Below are 10,374 nucleotides of genomic sequence, written 5' to 3' on the forward strand. Positions count from 1 at the left end.
TCTGTCAGAGCTCTGTAGATGCATTTTTAAAGGCTTTTGGTTACAATAATTTTACAACCCATTAACAGGTGAATTTTAATTTATCTTCTACAGAGAACTCTTAGAATTAGCCTTTCCTTACAGTCTACATAATATTTGTTCTCTTTTCTTTCTAGCTCTTGTTCTATTAGGCTGGTTTTAAGTTCATTAACTGGACACATGCTCTTGGATTTTGGCACAGGGGAAATTCAGTTTTAGTCATACCCATCAGTATACTCAAAGAGAACTTCAGTGTCACTTAAAATCTTTCTTGTATGCCCATCCATTAATTTTCAGTAGTCAGCGAATGTCTTTAGAAGGCCAAGAGACAAATCAAATTGTCAATATCAATTGATTTGACTCTTACAATATTTATCCACCACTTAGAACCTTGAACTAGGTATCCACCCCTGGAAAAAGGGGTGGACATAGAGGAGATGATTGGGATAGACCCCTAAGGGGTTTACAATCCAATCTTGGAGGCGGTAATACCATGTAGGAAAAATAAGGAACTCTTACACAAGACCACTGGCAAAATCCTCTCATGAAGTCATCTGATGCTTCATCATGGAGTTGAAGTAGTCTCAGGCTCTTAAAGTTTATGCTAGTTGAATGTAAGCTCTTAACGGTTCTATCAAGTTGGAAGAGTTTTAAATACAGGCTAAGTGTTGGACTATATGTCTATCTTCAAAGTCTAATTAAAAGAGGAGAAGCTCATTGATTAAGGGCCAGAACAACTCTTAAAGATTGTCTCTTTTTAAAAAAATATTTTTATTGTTATGCAAAACACACTTCCATATTGGTCATTGTTGTAAGAGCAAACTCATACATAACCAAAACCCACAAATAAAACTGTAATACACTGATGTGAAATATGACTCTAACAAGTTTTTCTTTGGAAATGAAGAGCATTCTCATCATACATCGTTCAGGGTTGTCCCAGATCATTGCATTGCTGAGAGAAGCCAAGTTTTCACAGATAATTGTCCAATATCACTTTTATTGTGCATAATGTTCTCCCAGTTCTGCTTATTTCACTCTGCATCCGTTTCTGCAGATATTTCTAACTGTTTTTGAATCATCTTGCTTATAATTACTTATAGCACAGTAGTATGAATATAGTTGTTCTAGTCAGATATATGAGGGTCATTAGCTATATAAGTGGAGAGGATAGACCATAAAAGAATAGATCTTTGAATGTATTAAAGTATAATACTGCTAATAATGATGATGAAGTGGGGGTAGCGGGGTAGCTCAGTGAATTGAGAGCCGGGACTAGAGATGGGAGGTCCTAGGTTCAAATCTGACCTCAGACATTTCCTAGCTGTGTGACCCTGGGCAAGTCACTTATCCCCAATTGCCTACACCTTACCACTCTTCTGCCTTGGAGCCAATATATAGTATTGATTAGAAGACAGAAGGTAAGGGTTTAAAAAATGATAACAATGAAGTAATAGCAATGACAACAATAGTAATAATGTATGTTATAGAGTCTGTAGAGTATGTAAATATTAAGGAGCACTTGGCAAAGATTAGCTAATTAGTCAGTATTTAGTAAATGTTTATTTATTGTAGCACAGAGTCACACAAAGGGAATTCAAGAAAAAGAAAAGATTTGGTAGAATCATATGAGTTTTAGGTAGGATGGAGATTTTTCCCCCCTAAAAGGTATATTGCTATGTACACCTGTCATACAATTTGAATTGGAAACTAGAATACTTTTGTGATTACTACCAGTGATTAAAATGAGCTCATTTGAAGAAAGATGCTATGGAAATTTAGACTATAATGGCTAAATGGGGCTATTTATGGCAGGTGCTAGGGATCTAGAAATTCACTTAAATGAATATTTGTTAAGTGCCTTTGCTGGGCAGTGCATTGGAGATAAAAACTTATTCAGAATATCCCCCTTTCCTACTTCCTTTGGTCCAAAGTTTATCAGCAAACTAATGACCCATATTTTTTTAATTTATTCAGTAGCTTGTTTATTTAACTGGAGTTTAATCTTGGTTTGGATATTTGCTAATTTCTTCATCAAAAGCAATTCACCTAACTTTTCAGAGCCTTAGCTTCCTCTTCTGTAAAATAGGGATAATGATGCTGGTAGCATCTCTTTCTCCAGAGAATAGTAAGAATTAAATGAAATAATGAAGGGAAAATGCCTTGTAAATCTTTAAGTCCTTTACCAAGTGTTCCAACATCTTGGGGGCAATTTTAAGTTGCTAAAGCTTAAAACTGCTTTAAGACTTTTGGGATACCTTGTATAAATTATACCTCATACCATTTGTATTATTTTTAAAATACATTTTTACTTGTATCTTTTATACATTGCACAAAATTTCTCCTGCATCTCTCCACATTTTTCTCCCAATAAATCAGCCATTATAAATGAAGAATTTGAAAAAGAGGAAGAAGAGAAAAAAAATCCCTCAAAAAACATAACATTATATGCAATATTCTATACCCTTGCATCCCTTATCTCTGCAAAGAAGTCAGGGGTAGGAGGAATATTTTCATATCTTCTTGGGCATATTGGGAATATTATAAGATTTGGGGTTAATTAAAAGAGATTAGTGATAAAATAAAGGAATGCTGTCTCAGGGTCTTAGACCCAGTTTAGAACTTGGAGCCAGAGTTCCTGCTGGAATTCTGAGGTAGGGATGGATTTTCCAACTGTCAGAGTCTCTGGAAGCTGACCTTGGTTCTGGAAGCTGGTGGTTGTTGGCTTCCTGGGAATTTCCTTTGATACCTTGGGAATATCATATTGACAGTTTGGAAGAGAGAAAGCAAGTTTGGCAGTGACTACAAGAGAAGACTTACAGAAAGAAGAAAGAACTTTTATTTATCTCTGTGAGCTGCAGAGTGAAAACAAGGCTTTGGGGCCTACTTAGGCTCTGGTAGACCAGATCAACCTTGAGTAGGCTGACATTGGAGTGGTGATCTTGGAGACAGTACTTTAATAATTTTATATGTATTTATAAGGATATTAGAAATAGGTTTATATAGTTAGAAATTGGGTTAAGATAGAGATAAGGAGACAGATGTAAAAATGGACTTGAATCCAGGACTGCAATCCCCAGAATTCCTTACTCCACTTCCCCAGAATGCTTTGTAATATCATTGAATTCTCACCTGGCCGAGATCAAGAAGGGGTATTTAAACTTGGTTGTGAATAGGCTCTGCCTTTTTTTTTTACTTCCTCTTCAGAGCACACGCGGCTCTCCACCTAGCAGGCAAGATGTGAGTGGTTGTGTCTAGGCCTCTCTCTGGCCTAGACACGTGCTTTTCTTACTTGTATATTCTTAGGTTCTCAATCTTAAATAAACCTCTTAAAAAACAAAAACAAAAGCAAAAACAAAAAAACCCCAAAGAACTTCAAAGAGACTAGAGGCTACATTTTAAGGCATTTCAGACTCCAATGGTTTATTTAAAAAAAATCTCTGTATTTCTATTGCATTTTCCTGATTGTTTTGTTTCAGATATAACTTTGTGATTTTAAGTTCATATATTACTGGATTCAATATTATTCTGTTACACTGTCATTTTAATGTACTGAGTTTTGACTACTGTTATATTTTGTTGCTTTTCCCCTATAACTATTGAACAAATATCATTGTAATTAAGCCCATATATATGAAAAAGCAGCCTTTCTATTTTTGCCTTTGTAAATTGTCACATAGAGGATAGATGGACTTCATCAGAACTGGTTACAATTGCTATAACAATCTTTGGAAAATTTAATGTGCTAAATATCTCAAATGATTTTAAGGGTTTTTTAAATATGATTTTTTGAATTTTTTTAACAATCTCTGGTTATTTTGCCTGCCCCTACCATGAGGTAAAGCCCATTCCAGTAGCTGAAGTGAAATACATATTATAACCCCCAATCTTCCCGCATTTCTAAATATGTGAATGGAAGTTGAGGCAGTTAATCTCAGGGCATTTGTACCCATAAAAAGCCTCCAAAAAAGGAGCACCCCTCATTTATACTCTTCAGCTCACTTCTTTACTTCCACCAGAATGATATTTCTTCATGATGTTCAAAACCCAAAATGAGTTTTACTTTGTTTAAAAATATGTTTATTACCAAGGTTGAAAGATTTGCTATGATTGTAAAAAATTGTGACAAATATCCATCAATTCATAGGCTTTTAAATGCCATACAGCAACTTATGTGAAATATGATAGTGTGTTTGTTTGCTATTGTAATTAATTGGGCTATTGAGAATTTTGGGGATATTGATAACTACATATTTGTACTACTGTTCTTTAAAAATGAAAAATGTTACCTTGCTCAATTCATTTGCTTTCACTCACAGTAGATCATGGCCAGATATGAAGAGGAAATGGATCTCATTTTTGGTGAGAAAGCCTTGTATTCTATATTTTCTTAGCTGACAGCGTGTCAATGATTATAAGCTACATTTTTGAATTTTTAAAACTCTTTTATTATATTTTTATTGCATGTGCAATATACTATTTCACTTTTTAAAATTATTTTTCTCTCCTTTTTATATTTAAAGCACATGTCACCAGCATTAAGGTTTTCTTTAACTTTTTGATTTTTTCAGTACTACAAGTTAAAAATACATTTGTCAATGCATGCCCAAAAAGCTTGAGACTATAAAAATGATGCCACTAATTGTTTAAAATAAGTTATGGGACTTTGCTTAATGACAAGATATATACAAAAGAGCCATTGCATAGTGACAATCGAGCACAAGGTCAAAGAGACCAACCAATCCTGGTGGGATTGAAGTAATTTTGAGCCTAGACAAAGAGCACTTGAACATGTTTGTGGTTCAAGGTTGAGGCTGTTTAACATGTGTTAAAAGCAGGTCTTCCTTGTTCCACATTCTACCAAGTATCTCAAACTTGACTCCAACCTTGGCTTCTATAATTTGGTCCCTTTTTTGCCTTTCATAGTGCGGTAACTTTCTGTAGTCCTGGCTACTGACTGGGTAAATGCATCATTGCTTCGATCATTTTAATTGGGCCCTGATTCAAGGACCTGTTATAGATTTATTTTTCCTTTACTTGGAATTTTTATGCATAAGACTTTGATAGTCTATATTTTCATCCAGAAATTTTTCTTTTTTATTTGGATTTTTCCAATGTCTTTTTAATTTCTCTTACCAATTGGTTCATATACCTCATACCTCAGCCATGCATCCCTAAGTGATCCTGTATTTTTCAATCACCCTCTTAATGGGGGAATGTAAAAAATATCATTATTTAAATTGCAAAGTTTAAATTCCTTTTGAGAAGAATTTTAGGTAAAGAAAGATGATACCTCTCTGAATCCAGAAACTGAACTGTTGGAGAAGACACCATGAAGAAGCCTCCAGATCACAAGCTGCACAAAAATGAACTTTGGGTGTAGTTGATTGAACATTTATTTGTATGTATACTTTCATGCCAGAAAGGGGACTGCCCCCTAACTGGCTTTTTGTCAATGTGTCCAGCAGTTATTGGTTTTGTTCTTCTCATCCTCAAATTATTGTAATCTTTAAGTTGATTATGTTTTCATGATCCTTTTTGGAGAAACCTTTCCCAATAAGAATCAAATGGGGGATTGTAAAAATGGACTTGAATCCAGGACTTCAATCCCCAGAATTCCTTGCTCCACTTCCCCAGAATGCTTTGTAATATCACTGAATTCTCACCTGGGCCAAGATTGAGAAGGGGTATTTAACCTGATTGGAAAGGCTTTTGGGGGCTTTTCCTGTTTCCTCTTGCAAGCAGATGTGGCTCTTTTCATAATGTAGGTGAGGTTGTCTAGGCCCCTGGGCCTAGACACGTTCTTTCTTATCCTGTATTTTCTTTAATCCTTAATCTTCAATAAACCTCTAAAAATATAATACTCCTTGCAGAGAGAAACTAATGCCTCAGCTTCCCCAAAATTTTAATCTTTACACTGAGTAGGTCTGGGAATTCCCAGACAGAAGTGGTCTTCATGAGAAGCCTTGGGTTGGATGTGGTTTAAATTAGTACCCCTTAGTATTAGGGACCTTTCCTGTTAAATCTTTACCTATCCTTATATTTTTAAACCTTAAAGATATTAAATAAAGTTTTGTTTTTATATCTGTCTCCAAGATTTTTACTGTCGCCATTTTTACTAGGCTAATCAGTTCCTCTCAGTTCATAACTTTAACTGAAAAACAGCTGGTCCTTACAATAACAAACCCATCAAAGACTAAAAGATACAGTTCTAAAAATATACCTAACAATAGGGACCAAGCTAATTTTCTGCAATTTTGAATTATTCATTAAAAAAACTTCTTATCTTATAACTTATGAGAGTTCAGGAACTTACTCACAGACCCAATCATTGATTGGCCTGGGAGTTTTGACTTGCTTCCTTTCTGACTTGAGGTCAAACTCAAGAGGTCTACCAACCTTAGCATCCCTGATAGCTGGGATTATAGACATGTGACAGGCACTCTACTGGTGGAACACTCATTGTAAATTATTTTGTGGTGGTTGTTCTTTACATTTATATTTTTGTAATAATTATATATATATATTTAGTAGATATTCACTTTTTTTGAAGTTTACTTCACTTTGCATTGTTTATGTTAATATCTATCATTTCTTATAGCCCAACAGTATTGAATTATATTTATGCACAACAAAGTATTTAACCATCCCCAATCAATGGGCATCTATTTCTAGTTGTGAATATAAAAAGTGCTGCTAAAAGTATTTTGACATATACTGAGCCTTTCTTTTTTGCCAGTGGCCTCACTGAGTATAGTGTAATAGATCTAGTAGAATCTCTGGGTCAAAGTGTATGGATATGTTAGCTATTTTATTTGCATAATTTCAAATTGCTTTTCATAATGTCTAATTTACATTTACAACTAATTTATAGTTCCATCAGCAGGGCATTAGTATTCCCATCTTTTCAAATCCTTCCAAAATGACTATTTCCTTTAAAAAAATCTGCCAATTTACTATTACTATTATCATAAGAACTGTTATATTGTGAAGAATGCCTATTGTCTAAACTATGATATTCAGTTCAATGGACAATCTGTGGAGTCTACAAACTGGAATAATATCTAGGACAAACTTTGCAATGGACAATGAATTATGCCTATAATTGAATAGGAGGGGAGCAGGCTGGATTGTCTTTGAGATATTACAGAGTTCCTTTTTTGACCCTAACCTTCTCTCTAAACAATCTTTTTTACACAAATATTCTGGTGGTCTGTGGCTACAAATAATAAAATAAGAATTCTAGAAGAATTGAAAATAAATGTCATCCAGAGGGTGATGGATAGATATGAGCAAGCTGGAAATACATTATAACTAAGGAGTAGTGCAATGAAAGTCATCAAATAAATTCTAGATTAAAAGAAAAATGACATTCATATAGTAAGAGTGAAGGATGAATCACATCATTGAAATAATTGGTCCATTTTAGTACTTGAAGATAATAATGCTGATGATGCGATTAGGGTTTCTTGAGAGGCAACACAGCATACATGGTGGATAGAGGAGACCCTTTGGAGTCCTGAAGACTTAGACTAACGCCCTTCTCTGACATCCACTATGTGATGTTATAATATCTCAGGCATCTCTTTAGGACTTGAAGTTACAGGTGAGTTGCTGTTTTCCAGGAATAAAGGGAATCTCCAGGTAGAGAATTCTTCAAATATGTGAAATTAAATGTCTGGACAAAAAAAATAGAAATTCCAAGCACATAAGATGGTTGATGTTTTTAGACAATATTTTCAAACAAGCAATCAGCTTTGAGAAGAAACACAAGCATATTTTATTACCTGAATACATTCAGAACTAATTTCTATGCTGCTACAAAAGTCCCTGGTGAAGGAAGTTGCATAAGGAAACCATGCTATTCATATTGGAAGCATCAATATGAGCACAATACACTATTTGGTGATATTTGATGGACTCTCCAGGCAAAACACCTAGTAAATATTTGAGCAGATTGTTGTTTGGATTGACTGTCTATCCTGGCTGGTGAACTCTTCTCTCTGATGGGAACCCTGGCCCCGGATGAGGAGGGCAGGGAGTGACTGCTCCCATGTACCTGTTAAGCTAGAGTAGTACTTTGTCAGAGGAAACTGTGCCGGACAGGAGGAGTCAGAGATGCTGTAGCTATCTGCCTGACTATATTCCTGAAGCCTCTGCCTAAACCCCTGCTGTTTGTTTTTCAAACACCTGACCTTTCCACTAAGCTGACTTTCTTTTAAAAAAAAATTTGGGGGGTGGCAGGAGTGAGGGTGGCCAACCACGGAGCTTAAAAAGTCATAAAACCAAAAGGCAACGTAGGACAAATATTATGCTGGAACATTTGCTTAAAATCACTTTGGAAAATGTCACCAGGAAGATGTTAAGCCGGAACTTCCTGAGGCTTCCCTGGTGACCCAATCCTTTGGGGTCATCTTTATATTGATATTCTAGGCTGCAATAAGGAGGAGAGGAAAGACTGAGGAGGCAATCATTTTTCTTCTCATACTTTGACCCCCTCTTTTCTATTATTTCCTCAGGCAGATCCCCCTTAAGAAATCTAAAACTCATAAATAAAGTTGGTGCTGGGGAAGAGCCCCAGAGAGAACTGTGTCTATATCACATTTGATTAAAGTGCTGGCTAATAAGCTGTAAACACACTTGGCAGATGTCTGACTCATACACTATTGGACGCCTGACAACTTTACAGCCTAGAAAAAAAAATACAGTGGGCTCTTGGGGCAAGAGTGAGTCTTTTGCCAATGAGCTACCCTGAGCACACTGGGGAGACTCTGGAGCTGCTTTCTCTAACCTGCTGATCCTGTGGCTATATGAGTCAATTTATTCCCTGTGGTGAGTATAAAGGATGGAAAAATAAATGTTATGTTAATTGTAGACTATGTTTTTCTTTTGTGTAGGAGATAGAAGACCTGAGTTTGAGTCCAGGATCTTCTGCTTATGAGTTGTGTGACCCTCAGGAAATCATTATCTTCGGCCTCCTCATTTATAAAAATGGGGATAAAAATTCTTCTGCTGCCTAATTCACAGAGCTATTGTGAGATAAGAAGAGAGAATAGACTTATAGTGATGGTGGGGAGAGGGCTTTGGTATTTAGTTCTCCTCTGGCTCACCTGATATATGAGGGGATATTCAATACCCTCAATTCAATAATTACAGAGGGCCTGGACTTCTCCATTTACTCAATCAAAGGTATGAACTAGTTGTAAATAAGACCTTGACCTCTCTATTGAATCAATCAGATATTTGAACTAAAATTGAAAAAAGTCATTGAACAAATTAGAAAGACTAAAGGCCATTAGATTAAGGGAAATGACAACATACAGAAAGTATCTTTGGATTGGCTGAAGAAACTTGATCATGACTTCTGTATAAAATAATAGATCAGTTTGAAACCCAGGAAATTACAGTGTAGAGTCAGGAGAGAGCAGTTCCAACCAAGTTCCTTGAATTGGAATTGCCTGGAGGAAAAGGAAAAGGAGGAGGAGGAGATGAGCTTCCATTTTCCATCTCTCATCTCTATTCTTTGACTAGAGAATTACAGGTATTCCTTCCCCATCACAACTTTCCTCGTAGCAGATAAATTTTGGATCATGATAAAAAATTAAATTGGAATTTTTGGGGAATTTTGTGAAGTCATAGATGACATACAAAGGCCAGCGGCTAACATAGAAAAGGTTTAAAAACTCAGAAATTAATAAAGTATATGCATAGTCTAATATAATAGCAACATATCTTATCTTTTAATTTCATAAATATACATAGTAAACATTCCATAAAAAATCAGACCTTCTCTGGCAAGAAGGGAGGGCCAAAATTTGCATGGAGATTTTCTAGATTATGAGGGTGCTGTGCCCTAACTCCCACAATGTGGGATACCTGTACTCTCTGAGCTTTGGAGGGTTAGAGGATTTGGACTTCTCATCCATATCCTAGCAGTCTCTCTTGGAGGACAGTGTCTAGAAGATGCGCTCACATCAGGAATTGAGAATAACCTTGGCACACTGAGGGAAGGCAGCCTCAGGACTCTGAAAGAATCCCAGCCCAAAGCTACATCATAACTAAAGAGAATATCTTGAAACCTGTAGCAAAAGTTTTCTATGACCTATGAGTTATCCTCCTTATCACATATGCTCTGAACTTTTAGTTCACTTTTCTCTGGATTGTGTACTTATATGAGAGTGTGTCATTGCCTTTTGGGGAGGATGTTTTGTGCCAACTGTTCTTATTAAAATACTACAATTAATTTTGTTGTGGTTTAGTTGTCTCAGTTATGCTTGATTCTTTGTGACCCCATTTGGGTTTTTTTGGCAAAATATACTGGAATAGTTTGCCATTTTCTTCTCCAGATCATTTTAT

This window comes from Monodelphis domestica, chromosome 1 (genome assembly GCF_027887165.1).
Source record: "Monodelphis domestica isolate mMonDom1 chromosome 1, mMonDom1.pri, whole genome shotgun sequence".
Taxonomy (NCBI): Eukaryota; Metazoa; Chordata; class Mammalia; order Didelphimorphia; family Didelphidae; genus Monodelphis; species Monodelphis domestica.